This window comes from Mustela lutreola, chromosome 3 (assembly GCF_030435805.1).
Source record: "Mustela lutreola isolate mMusLut2 chromosome 3, mMusLut2.pri, whole genome shotgun sequence".
Classification (NCBI taxonomy): Eukaryota; Metazoa; Chordata; class Mammalia; order Carnivora; family Mustelidae; genus Mustela; species Mustela lutreola.
In genome coordinates, this window is record NC_081292.1 from 118,035,739 (window position 1) to 118,052,717 (window position 16,979).

General features: G+C 35.1%; 1 protein-coding gene across 1 annotated transcript in view; it reads left to right on the forward strand.

Moving 5' to 3' along the window:
• Window positions 1-16,979, forward strand: part of THSD7B (thrombospondin type 1 domain containing 7B) — a 733,321-nt gene that overhangs the window by 500,441 nt on the left and 215,901 nt on the right. The window lies entirely within an intron of this gene.

Sequence of the window (16,979 nt, forward strand, 5' to 3'; positions counted from 1 at the left end):
ACTTCATTAGAAAAGCTGTATTTAATACAAAATATATTTTGTGGTGGTCTTTGGTGCTCTGATCATACGCATAGAAAGTATCAGGCCTTGGATTTCTTCTAAGGTAGTTGACAAATTGCCAATGGAAACATTGACTTAAAGTGTTTTGCAATGCACTATATAAGTATACCCAAACTAATAGAATAAAACTGTAGAAAAAAGCCATCGGGGAGAATTTTGTGAGCTGTTAATCAAGGAGAAGACTGCCTTTTTTGAACCTTGGGAGAATTTGAAAGAAGGGTGAATGGAGAAAAGAATGAGACTCAATCTAGTCGGGATGAAGGTTGATAGGGGATGCTGAGATTAGTGATTACAATGTAACATAATGAATTTCAAACTCTAGTTTGTATATTTTTTTTTTTGTAAGACTAAAATGGTAAGGAATTTTACAGAGCATATGAAAGAATTCATGTTTGGCAAACTCTAGGAGGAAAAAAGATTTGGTCTCTATCATCAAAGTATTTGTTTTAATAAGCTTTCTCAATAATAATTATGGTGAGTTGAATTCATTTGTTATAGAAGTCAGGTAAATGACAGTTTGTCTTCATAATCAATGGATTAACTGTTCAAGATATGCCTGTATCATCTTGTGAACACACCCTAAGGCTTAATAACCCTTTAATTGGTGATATCATTGGCTCTGCTTCCTGGGTTACTCTAAAAAATTTTCTTCAGTAGCTTGACTCAGAGAAACATTATACACACCAGAAGCAAGCTGTGGACCCATTTTATGGAAGCCAAAACTGGTTGACTTTAATTTTTGTTTTTGGTTTTTATATATATATTGGTTCATTTTCCAAAACTAGATTTTCCTTTTTCCCATTGAAATATATTTGACTTCCAATGTGTAAATTTAAGATTATAGTATGTCCGTTTGATTATTCATATGGTAGTGATTGGCATTGTAGTGATAATTAGCATCACTATCACATTACAGAGTTATTTCTTAGTGGTTGGAATAATTAAGTACCAGTCGTTTAGCAAGTTTGATTATAATACAAAATTGGTGTGTGTATTCACTATACTGTGCATCAAATCTCTAGTACTTATGAACTACTCATTATAAATTTAAACAGTTTGATAATATCTGTCCTAACCACTCCACCCCATCCCTCCTCTCCTGATAACCACCATTCTACTGTTTTTACAAATTTGACTTCTTTAAATTCCACATATAAGTGATAACCTACAGTACATGCCTTTCTTTAACTTACCTTACTTGCTATAATGTCCTCAGGGTCTATCCACATTGTCATAAATGGTAGGTTATCATTCCTTTGGCCAAATGTTTCATTTTTTAATACGAGATATATTTTAACAAATATAGATCGCATCTTCTTTATCCATTCATGTGTTGATGGGCACTTAAGATTTTTCCATGTTTTGGCTATTGTGAAAAATGTTGCAATAAACATGGTACTCTATTTTCATTTCCTTTGGGTATATACCCAGCTGTGAGATTGTTGTATCCTATAGTAGATCGGTTAATTTTTGAGTAACTTTAATATTGTTTAACAGAGTGGTTGAGGAAATGTATATTCCCACAAGAGTGTACAAGAATTCCCTTTTCTCCACATCCTCCTCAACACCCATTATTTCTTTTCTTAATTAAAAGCATTCTAATGGTTATGGTGTTATTTCACCATGGTTTTGAATTGCATTTGCCTGATGGTTAGTTATGTTGAGCATCTTTTCCTGTACCTCTTGGCCATTTGGATGTCTTTGGGAAATTGTTTCTCTTCCTATTTCATAGTTAGATTGAAAATGTTCTTTATATATTTTGGGTATTAACCTGCTATCAGATGGTTGGCAAAAAATTTCTCTCATTAGCTCTGTCGCCATTTCATTTTCTTGATTGTTTCCTTTGCTATGCAGAAGCTTAAGTTTGATGTATTCCTATTTTGTTTTGTTTTGTTTTGTTTGCTCTGGTGACCTGTGAAAAACATTACCAAGAACAGTGTTAAAGAGCTTCTTTAAAACATTTTTTTCGAGGAGATTCCTGGTATCAGGTTTTTTATTTAAGGCTTTGATATATTTTGAGTTAATTTTTGGAGTGCTGTAAAACAGGGGTCTAATTTCATTGTTTTGCATTGTTCTCCCAACACCATTTGAAGAAACCATTTCCCCATTAAGTTTTATTTCTTCTCTTATCAAGTATTAGTTCACTGAAAATGCATGTTTGTTTGTTTGGATTTTTTGTTGTTGTTGTTGTTGTTATGTATGTCACATTACAGTACATCCTTAGTTTTTTATGTAATGTTCCATGATTCATTATTTGCGTATAACAAACACCCAGTGCTCCATGCAATACATGCCCTCCTTAATACCCATGACTGTGCTCACCCATCCCCCCATCCTTCTCCCTTCTGAAACCCTCAGTTTGTTTCCTGGAGTCCATAGTCTCTAATGGTTGTCTCTGATTTCCCTCCTTCACTTTCCCCTTACTTCTCCTAATGTCCTCCATGCTATTCTTATGTTCCACAAATAAGTGAAATCATACGATTATTGTTTCTGTTTGATTTTTCATTTAGCATTATCTCCTCCAGTTCCATCCATTAGATGTAAATATTGGGTATTCATTCTTTCTGATGGCTGAGTAATATTCCATTGTATATATGGACTATATCTTAATCCATTTATCCATTGAAGGACGTCTCAGCTCAAAGCAGGAAAGAATATGCAGTGGAAAAGTCTTTACAATAAATGTTGCTGGGAAAATTGGACAGCTATATACAGAACAATGAAACTCAACCATTCTCTTAAACCATTCACAAAGATAAACTCTAAATAGGTGAAAGACCTGTGAGATAGGAATCCATCAAAATTCTTGAGGAAAAAATGCATGGGTTTATTCTGAGCTCTTAATTCTGTTTCATTGGTCCGCGTTTCATTTTTATGCCAATATTATTCTGTTTTTATTCCAATAACTTTGTAGTATAATTTAAAATTAAAAAATGTGACCTTCCCATATTTGTTCTTCCTTAGGACTGCTTTGGCTATTTGGGGTCCTTGGTAGTTCCATTTCTATCTTTATGTGAAGAATGACATTTGAATTTTGACAGATTACATTGATTCTATTGATTCTATAGAAGGCTTTAGGTAGCATGGATATTTAAACAAAATGCTTCAGAACCACGAACACAGGTTGTTTTTTTCCATATGTTGTATCTACTTCCATTATTTTCAAGTAAGTTTTATAGATTTCATTGTATAGATCTTTCACGTGGTTAAATTTATTACTGTTTATTTTGGTGCTATGGCAAATGGGGTAGTTTTATATTTCAGATGCTTCATAATTAGTGTATAGTAACATAAATGATTTCTGTAAATTTTTTTTATATCTTGAAATTTTACTGAAATTGCTTAACTTCAATAGTTTTTTGGCTAAGTCTTTGACATTTTCTATACACAAATTATCAACTGCAAATAGTGACAATTTTACTTCTTTCTTTCTGATTTGGATGCCATTTTTTGTCTTATTTAATTTCTCCAGTTAGGACTTCTAGTACTGTATCGAATAAGAGAGGTGAGAGTGGGCAATTTTGTCTTTTCCTGTTCTTAAAAGGAAACCTTTCAGTTTTTCTTGAGGAAACTATATTCTTCTGTTAGATGGAATGTTTTGTATATGTCAAGTCTATTTGATTTAAAATACAGTTCAATTATAGCATTTCCTTGGTTTGTTTTTTTTTCCCCTATTCAGATGATCTATCCATTACTGACAGTGTGGTGTTGAACTCCCCTACTGTTTTTTGTTTTGTTTTGTTTAAAGATTTTATTTATTTGACAGAGATCACAAGTAGGCAGAGAGGCAGGCAGAGAGAGAGGAGGAAGCAGGTTCCCTGCTGAGCAGAGAGCCCGATGTGGGGCTCGATCCCAGGACCCTGGGATCATGACCTGAGCCGAAGGCAGAAGCTTTAACCCACTGAGCCACCCAGGTGCCCTACCCCCACTGTTTTTATATAATTGTCTATATCTCTCTTCACATTTGTTAGTATTTACTTAATACATTTAGGGGCTCTGATAATGGATGTGTATGCATTTATGAATATTACATCTTGATATATTGACTCCTTTATTAAATAATCTTGGTTTCTTATTTCTTGTTTTTGTTTTAGCTTTTTGGCCTGGAGTCTATTTTTTCAAAGTATTGCTATTCCTACTTTATTTTGGTTTATACTTGCATGAGATCTATTCTTCTGTTCCCTCAAAATTTGAGTGTATGAGTGTCTTTAAAGGTGACATGAGTCTCCTGTACATATCATATGATTGTCTTGTTTTTCTATCCAGCCATTCTGTACCTTTTGATTGAATTCAACCCATTTATACTTAGAGTAATTATTGATATGTAAGGACTTACCACTGCCATTTTATTATTTGCTTTCTTGTTGTGTATCTCGAGGGTATTTTTCCTTTTTCTGCCTACCCTTGTAAATTGGTACTTTTCCACAATGATATACTCTGTATCCCCCTTTTTTATTTTGATTAATCTACTCCAGATTTTTGCTCGACAGTTACGACGAAGCTTACTTAAAACTTCTCACAGATAATACTGTCCATTTCGTGTTGATGACTAATCTCCATGTGCCTATAGATTCTCTATCTTTCATCCCTCCTTTGTATATATCTGATGCGCAGTTTACCTCTTTTATGATTTATGCCTTGTGCTTTTCAACAAATTGTAGTCACTATGATGATTTATAATATTTTTCAACTTTTATACTGTAGTTCAGTGGTTAAGACGCATTCTAGCAGAGTTTGCTTTCTATTTTTCAACTTTATCAAACTGTTCTGCATTTTGATATGTTTTCCTCTCTCTGATTAGTGTCTTTTCATCCCACCTTGAATCCCTTTCAGCACTTTTTGTGAGTCTGTTGGTGGTGAACTCCCTCAACTTTTCTTAGTTTGAGAAAGCCTTTATTTCTCCCTCCTGTCTGAAAGATAACTTGCGGCTCACATGTTCTTAGCTAACAGTTTTTATCTTTCAGCCCTAAAGGGGCTTCTTTAAGTAACTTCTTTCCCCTGGTTGTCTTTCAAGATTCTTTACCGTTGACTAATTTTTTTTTGACAGTTCCAATATAATGTTTCTTGGAAAATGTATTTTTTGCATTGAGATAATGGAGTCTTCTGTCAGCTTCCTGGATATGTATATGTAAGTCCTTCCTTAGGTTTGGGAAGTTCTCAGCTTTTGTTTCTTTAAACTCTGCCTACTTTTTGCCATTCTTCTCCTTCTGCACACCAATTTTAAATGTTCTGATAAAATCCAAAGCTATCCTAGTTTCTTTTACCTTTTTTAAAGTTTTTCCTTTTTTTTTTTTTTTTTTTTTTTCCCTTAGCAACAAAGTGAGCATGTGCTCACACTGAGGAGCGGAGGGGTAGAGGGGTAGAGAGAATCTTAAGCAGGCTCCACACCTAGTGCAGACCCCAGTGTGGGGCTCTGTTTCACAACCCTAAGATGATGACCTGAGCCAAAATCAAGAGTCAGGTGCTTAACCAACTGAGCCACCCAAGCACCCCTTAAGTTTCTACTTATATTCCAGTTAACATACAGTGTAATACTATTCTTGGGTATATAATACAGTGATTTTTTTTTAACACTTCCATACAGTACCCAGTGCTCATTACAAGTACAATCCTTAATCCCCATCGTCTATTTAACCCATTCCCTTCTACCTCATGCACCTCCTCTCTGGTAACTAGCAGTGTTTTCTGTTGTTCAGAGTGCATTCCTTGGTTTGCCTCCCTCTCTCCTCTCCTTTTTTCCACCTTTAATCACTTGCTTTGTTTCTTAAATTCCACATATGAATGAAGTCCTGTGGTAGGTCTTTCTCTGACTGACTGATTTTGCTTATCATAATATTCTCTAGCTCCATCCAAGTCATTGCAAATGGAACAATAACATTCCATCATACATATATACACATACACATGCATACATACATACCACATCGTCCTTATCCATTCATGAATTCATGGACCTTTGCACTGCTTCTATAATTTGGCTATTGTTGATAGTGCTGCTATAAACATCAGGGGGCATGTATTCTTTTGAGTTAGTGTTTTTGTATTCTTTGGTTACATATCCTAGTAGTAGGATTGCCAGATTGTAGGGTCATTCTATTTTTAACTTTTTGAGGAACCTCCGTATGGTTTCCAGAGTGTCTGTGTCAGTTTGCATTCCCACCAATAGCAAGAGGGGTTGCCCTCTCTCCACATCCTTGCCAACACCTGTGTCTTCTGTTGTTCATTTTAGCCATTCTGACAGGTATGAAATTATAACTCATAGTTTTGATTTGTATTTTCCTGATGGTGAGTGGTGTTGAGCATCTTTGCCATCTGGATGTCTATTCATGTCTTTGGCCCATTTTTTAATTGGATTATTCATTTTTTGGATGCTGTGTTTTAGAAGTTCTTTATATTTTGGATACTAGCTCTTTATCAGAGATGTCATTTGCAATATCTTCTCCCCTTCTGAAGGTGGCTTCTGTAGTGTTATTTCCTTAACAGTGCGGAAGCTTTTTACCTTGATGAAGTCCCAATAGTTTATTTTTGCTTTTGTTTCCCCTCTATCAGGAGACATCGCTAGAAAGAAGTTTCTATAGCCAATGTTAAAGAAATTACTGTCTGTGTTCTCCTCTAGGCTTTTATTGTTTCAGGTCTCACATTTAGGTCTTTAATCCATTTTGAATTTTTTTGTGTATGGTGTGAGATCATGGTCTAGTTTCATTCTTTTTTTTTTTTTTTCAGTTTTTTAAATTTAATTTCTTTTCAGTGTAACAGAATTCATTGTTATGCACCACACCCAGTGCTCCATGCAATGCGTGCCCTCCATAATACCCACCACCAGGATCCCCCAACCTCCTACCCCCTGCGCCTTCATCACCCTCAGATTATTTTTCAGAGTCCATAGTCTCTCATGGTTCATCTCCCCCTCCAATTTCCCTCAACTCCCTTCTTCTGTCCATCTCCCCACGTCTTCCGTGTTATTTCTTATTCTCCACAAATAAGTGAAACCATATAATTGACTCTCTCTGCTTGACTTATTTCACTCAGCATAATCTCTTCCAGTCTTGTCCATGTTGATAGAAAAGTTGGGTATTCATAGTCCAGTTTCATTCTTTTGCATGTTACTGTTTCATTTCCCAACACTGTTTGTGGAAGAGACTGTCATTGCTGAAGTGACAAAAATTTGAAGTGCAAGAAAGAAGTAGGAGAAAGAAGCCACCACATGAAAAGTATATACGAGACCATTTCAGGAAGTGGAATAAGCATGTTCTAAGGAGTAAAGGAGTAAAATATGAAAGAAGTTCTGCCAGCAAAACAAAGGATGCAACATGGGGGCTTAAGTGGGTAGGAGAAGAATCAATGAAACAAGATGGGATTGGGAGGGAGACAAACCATAAGTGACTCTTAATCTCACAAAACAAACTGAGGGTTGCTGGGTTTGGGAGAAGTGGGTGGGATTATGGACATTGGGGAGGGTATGTGCTTTGGTGAGTGCTTTGAAGTGTGTAAACCTGGTGATTCAAAATATATGTTTATAAACAGGGAAAAAAAAACCTTATAGGACATTTAAAATGTGAATAAATGGGAGAGAAAAGATGCTCATAGCAAAGGATGAGTTGACATTCTGAAGATGTCAAGTTTCTCTACAATTAATTTATAACATCAGTGCAATTCTTAAAAAATCCTATCAGGAATTTGAGGGAGCTTGGGGTGCCCAGGAGGCTCAGTCACTAAGCGTCTGCCTTTGTTTTCCCAGCACCCTGTGATAGAGCCCCACATCGGCCTCCCGGCTCAGCAGGAAGCCCGTTTCTCCCTCTCCTGCATGTATTTTCTCTCTCACTGTTTCTCTGTCAAATAAATAAATAAAATCTTCTTTTAAAAAAAAGGAAAAAAAACAAAAACAAAGGAAGCTCTGTGGTTTACTATTGGGAGTGAGAGAATTCTGTAAAATGAGGTAGAACAAGTAGGCAGAATCTTTTGGGGGACAAAGCAAGGAGTATGGATCTAATTTAATACAATCATATGTGAAAAGAAAAGGAGGTAATATAATTCAAGCTTTAAAAAATATTTTTATTGACATACAAGAGGTTAGTTTGAGGCATACAGCACAATGATTCAGTATTTATATATAAATGGTAAAATTGGAGCAATTAAGTCTAACATCAATTAACATACATAGTTACAATTGTGATGTTTTAAGACTTAGAACTTTCTAATGTACAAAACAGTTAATAATCTATTGTATATTACATCCCCATGACTTACTTAGACCTGGAAGTTTGTTCCTTTCTACCTATTTTGCCCACTCCCAATTCCCTACCTTTGACCACCACCAGTCTGTTTCCTATGTCTATGAGTTGAGTTGTATGTGTGTGTTCATCACTGGTGGTGGTAGTCCCCCCCCTGCCACACACACCTATAAGTGAGTTCATACAGTATTTATCCTCTCTGTCTTACTTCATTTAGCATAATGCCACACACACATATAAGTGAGCTCATACAGTATTTGTCCTTCTCTCTGTCTTACTTCACTTAGTATAATGCCCTCAAGGTCCATCTGTGTCATCACAAATAGCAAGATTTTTTTCTTCTTATTATTGCTAGGTGATACTCTGTTGTACCTTTCCATTGTGTTTTATTTATCTACTGTCAGTGGATACTTCTGTAGCTTTGCTATTGGAAATAAGTCTTCAGTGAACATGAGGCACACATATCTTTTGAAGTTAGTGTTTTCTTTTTTTTTTTTTTCCCAGATAAATACTGGAAGTGGAATTGCTGAATCATTGATAGTTCTATTTTTAATTTCCTGAGAATCATTTATACTGTTTCCAATAATGCCTGAACCAGTTTACATTCTCACCAACAGTGCACAAGTATTCTTTCTCCACATACTTGCCAATACTTGTTATTTCTTGTCTTTTTGATAATAGCCATTCTAAGATATGCGAGGTGATTTCTTGTTGTGGCTACAATTTACATCTAGATAATGAGTGATGTTGAGTATCTTTTCTTGTATTTGTTCGCCATCTATCTGTCTGAAAGTCTATTCAGATCTTCTGCCCACTTCCTAATTTGGGTTTTTGGATTTTTTTTTAATTTAATTTAATTTTTTTTTCAGTGTTCCAAAATTCACTATATTTGCACCACACCCATTGCTCTATGCAATACGTGCCCTCCTTAATACCCACCACCAGGCTCACCCAACCCCCATCCTCCTCCCCTCTAAAACCCTCAGTTTGTTTCTCAGAGTCCACAGTCTCTTATGGTTTGTCTCCCCCTCCGAGTTCCCCCAGCACATTTCTCTCCATCTTCCAATGTCGTCTGTGTTATGTCTTATGTTCCACAAGTAAGTGAAACCATATGATAATTGACTCTCTCTCTCTCCTTGACTTATTTCACTCAGCATAATCTCTTTCAGTCCTGTCCATGTTGATAAAAAAAAAAAAAAAAAAAAAAAAAAAAGTTGGGTATTCATCCTTTCTCAGGGAGGCAGAATACTGCATTGTACATATGGACCATATCTTCTTTATCCATTTTTCTGTTGAAGGGCATCTTTCCACAGTTTGATGATTGTGGCCAGTGCTACTATGAACATTGGGATACAGATGGCCCCTCTTTTCACTACATCTGTATCTTTGGGGTAAATACATAGTAGTGCAGTTGCAAGATTGCAAGGTCATAGAGTAGCTCTTTTTTTAATTTCTTAAGGAATCTTCACAGTTTTCCAAAGTGGCTGCACCAACTTCCCTTCTTTTCCTTTTTCTGTGTGCGTGTGTGTTTTGGGTTTTTTTTTGTTTTTTACTGAGTTGTATGAATTCTTTATTTTGGTTATTAACCTCCTATCAGATATGACTTGCAAATACTTTCTTCCATTCTATAAGTTTCTTCCATTTTGTTGATCATTTCCTTTGCTTGGCAGAAGTCTTTTTAGTTTGATATAGTCCCCGTAGTTTATTTTTGCTTCTATTGCTTTTGTTTCTTGTGTCAAATCCTAAAAGATTATTGCAAAGACTGATTTATAGAAACTTACCACCTATTTTCTGCTAGTAGTTTTATGTTTCCAGGTATTACCTATTTAAGTATTTATTGCATTTTGAATTAATTTTTGTGTAGCTTTAAAATAGTAGTCCAGTTTTATTCTTTTCATGTGGCTGTACAGTTTTCCCAACAGTATTTATTACAGACTATACTTACTCCATAGTATATTCTTGGTTCCTTTGTCATAAATTAACTGTATAAGTGTTGGTTTATTTCTGGGCTACCTATTCTGTTACATTGATAGATGAGTCTGCTTCTAATGCCAAGATCACACTACTGTGATTAGTTTTGTAGTATAGTTTGACATTAATATTTGACATGATATCTCTGGCTTTGCTCTTTCTCAAAATTAGTTTGGCTATTTGGGATGTTTGTGGTTCTATAGAAATTTTAGGACTTCTTTTTTATTTCTTTGAAAAATGCCATTGGAATTTTGGTAAAGATTGCAATAAATATGTGGATTCTTTTGATTAGCATGGACATGGTAATATCAATTCTGGTCCATTAGCACAAAATATTTTTCCATTTATTCTTCAATTTCTTTAATCAGTGTCACAGTTTTCAGTTTATAGGTCTTTCATCCCTTTGGTTAAATTCCTCGGTTTTGATTCTTTAGATGTAATTATAAATGGAATTGTTTCTCTTTCTGGTAGTTCAATAATAGTGTGTATATATACAGAAATGCAGCTGATCATAGATCTGTATATTGAATTTCTGTATCCTGCAAATTCACCAGAATTATTAGTTCTTAACAGTTTTTTGTGTTGAGTCTTTAGAGTGTTCTATACGTAAAATCCTGCATCTGCAAATAGTGACAGTTTTATTTCTTTCTAATTTAGATACCTTTTATTTCTTGCTTATTATCTCTGGCTAGGAATTCTAATACTATGTTAAATAAAATTAGTAGGAGTGAGCATCCTGTCTTGTTACTGATCTTTGAACAATTTCCAGCTTTTTATCATTAGGAATGATGGTAGCAATAAGCTTGTCATGTACGGCTTATATTATGTTAAGATGCATTCTCTCTACACACACACTGTTGAGAGTTTTGATCCTCAATGGATGTTGTATTCTGTCAAATATTTTATTTATTTTTCTTTCATCTATTGAGATGATCATATGCTTTTTATCTTTGGCCTTGTTAATATGGTGTATTATATTGATTATGTGGATATTAAACCATTCTGACATTCCTGGAATAAGTGTGACTTAATCATGGTATAGGATCCTTTTACTCTATTGTTGAATTCAGTTTGCTAATATTTTGAGGATTTTTTGCATCTATGATCATGAGATATATTAGCTTGTTTTTTAAATGTGTTGCCCTTACCTGGATTTAATACCAGGGTAATGCTGGCCTTGTAAAATGAGATTGGAAGTTTTCCCTCCTTTCCTGTCTTTTTTTTTTTTTTTAACTTTTTAATTTTTTATCAACATATATTTTTGTCCCCGGGGTACAGGTTTGTGAATCACCAGGTTTACACACTTCACAGCACTCACCATAGCATACTTTTCTGTCTTTTTGAAAGAATTAGAGAAGCATTGTTTTGTTTTGTTTTGTTTTGGTTTTGGTTTTATTTTTTTTTTTTTTTAATGTTGGATAGAATTCACCAGTGAGGGTGCCTGGGTGATTCAGTTGGTTAAGCAGCTGCCTTCAGCTCAGGTCATGATTCCAGAGTCCCGCATAGGGCTCCCAGCTTCATGGGGAGTCTGCTTCTTCCTCTGATCTTCTCCTCTCTCATGCTCTCTTTCACTCTCTCTCAAATAAATAAATAAATAAGAAAAAAAAAATAATTCACCAATAAAACCATCTGGTCCTGAACTTTTGTTTGCTGGGAGGTTTTTGATAACTGATACAATTTCCTTACCAGTAATTCTTCTGTTCTTCAGACTTTCTACTTCTTTGTGATTCAGTGTTGGTAGTTTGTGTGTTTCTAGAAATTTATTCATTTCTTATATATTGTCCAATTTGTTGGCATATAAATGTTCAGAGTAGTCTAAGATCCCTTGTATTTCTGTGATACCAGTTATGTTTCCCCTTCCATTTCTTATTTTGAGTCTTATCTTTTTCTTGAGTGTAGTTAAAGGTTTGTTAATTTTATCTTTCCAAAGAACTGGCTGTAGGTTTCATTAATCTTTTCTGTTCTCTTTTGAGTCTCTATTTCATTTATGTCTGCTCTGGTCTTTGTTATATCATTCCCTTTAACTTCGGACTTCACTGGCTCTTTTCCTAATTTCTTGGGTTGTAAAATTAGGTTATTAGGTTTTTTGTGTTCCTTGAAATAGGCATTGGCCACTATGAACTTTCCTCTTAGAACTGCTTGAGCTGCATCTCTTCAGTTTTGCTGTAGGTATTTCCATTTTCATTGAATCAGAGTATTTTTTTAAATTTTTCTTTATTCCTTCTTTGACCTACTAGTTTTTCAGTAGCATATCCTCTAATTTTCACATATTTGTCAATTTTCCAGTTTTCTTCTTGTAACTTGTAATTTTATATTGTTGTGTTTAGAAAAATCCTTGATGTGATTTCAGTATTCTTTTAGTAAAACTTGTATTGTGGCCTAACATATGATTTATCCTGGAGAATATTCTATGTGCACTTGAGGAAAAATGTGTGTTGTGTTGCTTTTGGATGCAATGTTCTGTATATGTCTATAAAGTCTGTTTTGTCTAACAAGTCTAATGCCAATATTTCTTTACTGATTTTCTGCCTGGATTCCTGTATTTTAAAATATAATATTAAAAATTTTTATTAGTGTATTGTTGGATAATTCTCCCCTTATATCTAAGTTTTTCTTGATATATCTAGGTGCTACCTTGTTCTACAATTTTTATATCCTCCTGCTGTATTGACCCTTTTATCATTTTAGGACCTTCTTTTTTTTGAAATCACTTTTTCTTTAAAAAAATTATTTTAAAAATCTATACCATGTACAGATTGACTTCAAAGGGGCAAGGGTGTGTTGGAGATTATTGCAGTAGTCATGCTATAAGATGTGATTTTAGGTTAAAAGAGGATGATAGCAATAAAGAAATAAGAGAAAAGGTAGTCTTTAAATAAAATTTTAAGATAAAGTTGGCAAATTTATTGTAAATGCCAGTCATTTTTTTAATATCACACTGATAAGTAATTTTTCATGTCTTTTTAATTTAGAAAGTTATTTCAGGTTAAAAAACCAGTACATCCTTGAGAAAGAAGAGATGTAACTCAATTTGCAGAGCAACAGCAAAAGCTATGAAAAATCTAAGATTTTTACAAAGTGAAAATAGTGCTTTGATCAAGATTTACCATAGACACATAGCCTTTATATTTGTGTTAAGATAATTTAAGTATATCTTTGAAAAGATTTTTAAAAAGAGTAAGTGGCGATACTTCATTTTGTCACCTCTAGGAAAGAGACACACCCCATCTATCAAGGCAGGGTGGTGAGAGTGAACTTAACAGCACCAGTAAAAACGCTGTTTTTGTTTTGTTTTGTATTGTAATCTGAGTTCACTCATTATGAAAAATTCTAACTTCATGTATAAGAAGGCACACAGCAGTAACCAGAATCTGGCTGTCCTAATAAGAACAGCGAAGACTTTGCCCTTTTAAGCTCTTACATGGATTTGTCTTCCATATGCCTCTTGAAGACCTAAACCCGAATTCCCCAGAATTACACCATAAATTTCTTCGTGAGGGTAATTTTTATTTCTCATGCTGAGGTTTCCTGTGTGGACCCTGGTAAATAGAGCCATGGACAGTACCATCTAGTAAATTCTCAATTCTCTATTCTCATAGATTCCATGGATGATTCAGACCACAGATAATCTCAGCCAAGTCTGTTTGACTTTGGGAACAGCGCTATGGGGACTAATAGTAAAACTGGATTTTATTTTTTAAAAAAATAAGGAATTTCTGTTTATGTCTGTCAGTAGTTTTTCCTCTTAAGCCCCATCATGGTTTAATCCCAAAGTATATAATGTATTTCCCAAGTGTGGGACAATAGGCCAGAGGTTGACTGAGATTACCTAGTTCTTACAACAAAAGAGCATGTGCCAAAAGTAATATAGTTGAGATGAGTTATTTCCAACTATGTTTCTTATCCCACTGATAATTTGTCTAAAAACAGGGCACAGAAGCATCCAGGGCTTTGTTTTCTCTATTGCACGGCCTTTACCCTTCCCTTCAGTGGGTTCTCTGAGAGAAGTTAGAGAAAGTCTGGATATGAACAATCCGTCCACTTCATTACTTCCTATGCTCCTTATTAATCTTTTTTTTTTCATGGTCCACTTAATCACGAACATAAATGTTGTATATTCACTTAAAAATTGCCTATTATTCCTTCTGTAGCAGTAGATTATAAAGTTCCAAGAGAAATAGCTGCTTTTTTTTTGTTGTTTTTCTTTTTTTAACTAAATACACAACACCAGGACTAGTGCCCCAAAGTTAGTAGGTTTTCCAGATTTTTCAGTATAGAACTGAATCCTCAAGTCTTCATAATGCTTAAGAATTTTCTCTCAACTGTTTCTCAATCTTCTCCTTTTATCTTTCTATGTAATAATCCTGGAGTAGATGTTCAAGTATTTTGCCTTGACCTGTCCACCTGACATCCACCACACCAGGAGCCATGAGCCATCACACTAAAAAGCAGGTGAGACCATGCCAGTGCTCTGCCTGCACTCTTTCCTGGTCTCTTCTGAACATCTCCTAAAGAGGACATGACAGAAGGTCCATGATTAGTCTACCTGGCATGCTCTTTCTCCTCTCAGAAGACTCTTTGCTCTTTGGACTAAGACCAAGTGCTACGGACTCTGGGAAGTATCTCCCTTATTTCCACTCTCAGGAGAGGTGAGGGGATCATTCTGAGGATTCCCATGAGTCTTTGTAATTCTTTCTATGACTATATTTACTTTTTTTTCCCCTAAGTTTCTCCATGTAGATTTTTTTCCCTCTCACATAAAATTATAGCTCCAATTCATCCTGAATTAGAATTCAGGACTAAATCATGTTCATTTGTTCATCCACAATGTGTAACAGTGTCTGGCTCACCAAAGCTATCAGTATTGGTTCACTGAATGGGAAGACTAGTGCAGACATGACATGACTCAACACACACACACACACACTTCAGTACTTCTGTATAGGTGTGTGTGTGTGTGTGTGTGTGTGTGTGTGTGTGTGCGTGCGCGCGTGCACGTGCACATGCACATGCATTTATGTTTTAATAGATCTTTAGGTAGAAGAACTATGTATAATGAACATAGACCCACAGAGAAGTCAGCTGAGCTATACATGGTCAAAGACCGCAAGATTACCTGGTTCTACTGCTCTCCTTTGCCTTTGATCTATAGTTGGGGATCAGAGGAAGTGAAGTTCTGTTGCTGTAGTTAGATAAACCATGTTTTTCAAAGAAGGGAAGAATGTAGGCAAAGATTTCCCATTGATCCAGCGACAGCTATGTACAATTTTAATTAATCAAACTGAAAAATGAAAATATCTGTTTTATAGCTGATTCTAGATGGATTATTTTTAATAGGCAATAAATTATTTTATTAATATTTCATCCAGAGATGAGCATTTTCAGTTTAGCTGTTACAGCAATTTTATTAACTTGCTCTCATATATAAAGAGGTATGGAGAACAAAGCAAAAAAACAACCAAAAATACCCTAAAAAAATCATCGATTTAAAGAATAATGTTTCATATATTTGCCATTACTAGAAAAAATAATCTAATGTTAACACATTTAGAAAGTTTACGTCTATCTGTAGGTATTAAATTTAAAATACTGAAAAATTTGTTATAACTACATGTAGGCAAGCTTATTTTGCCTGAGCCGATAGAGCATGCTCAGGGACTGAAAGTTGATATTTTTATTAACTGGGTGGTTTAGACAAGACAAGACACAAAGTGTCTTGGCAAAGATTTATTTATAGCAACTACTGTGAGCTATCCTTATTAAGTCTACCATCCAGAATGGATGAAATAGTTAAACCCCACCCTCAGTTACAGAAAGACACAATTTAGCCATCTGCCTCCTTTGCCAAATGATGGGTTTCCTTTGTCCTCTACATCTTTGTTTCTTGTGACTTTGAAAAGCTCTTCAAATCCTTACTCAGGGAAGAATTAATAGTGTCTGTTTTGGTAAAAAGAAAACTTAAATTTGACAAGATGAATATGTTTCTGTGTTTTTTTGTGTTGAAATTGTATTTTTTGTTTTAATAGGAATATTGTTTAAAAAATGCATTCAATACTGCTGCTTAGAGACATTTCTCACTTCTACCCAGGATTTTCCATCCCAGTTGTTCTCCCCTTTTCTCGTGCGAACTTCACTTCTCTTTTGCCTCGATTGACTATAGTGGTTGCCTATCCACTGTCTTCACTGGATTCTTTCTCCCACCACATTTTCTCCCATTTCAAAAGTAATATTTCCAAAAGACAAATGGAAATACCGCTTTCCTAGGTTGATATGAGTTTAAAACCTGTGGCTCGGATGCCTTAGTACAACCAAGGTCCTGCAGGATTTTACTTTTTTTAAATCTCTGAAACTTTGTCCCTCATCCTTCTTATTCCAGTCTTCTCAGGTTCTTGTACATCTGAACACCTACAGGCATTCTCCTAGGGCTTTTGCCTTTTGTACCTCTACATTTTATTTCTGCTATGACTTTAATCTTTCTGCTTTACAACCTCCTTCTTTGGTCAACTCCTAATAACCTTTCCAGACAAGCATCAAAAACATCACCTCCTCTAGAAGACCACAAGCTGACTCACTAGTCCACCCTCTCCCCAAACCCTGGAACCCATTAAGAGCTCAGAGTATCTATGTTGATTCTTAGATGCTTCTCACATTTCAACTACTTTATTGCTAGTTGCTCCTGCCAGAGGCTGATAGGTGCTCCTTGAGGGAGGGACAGTC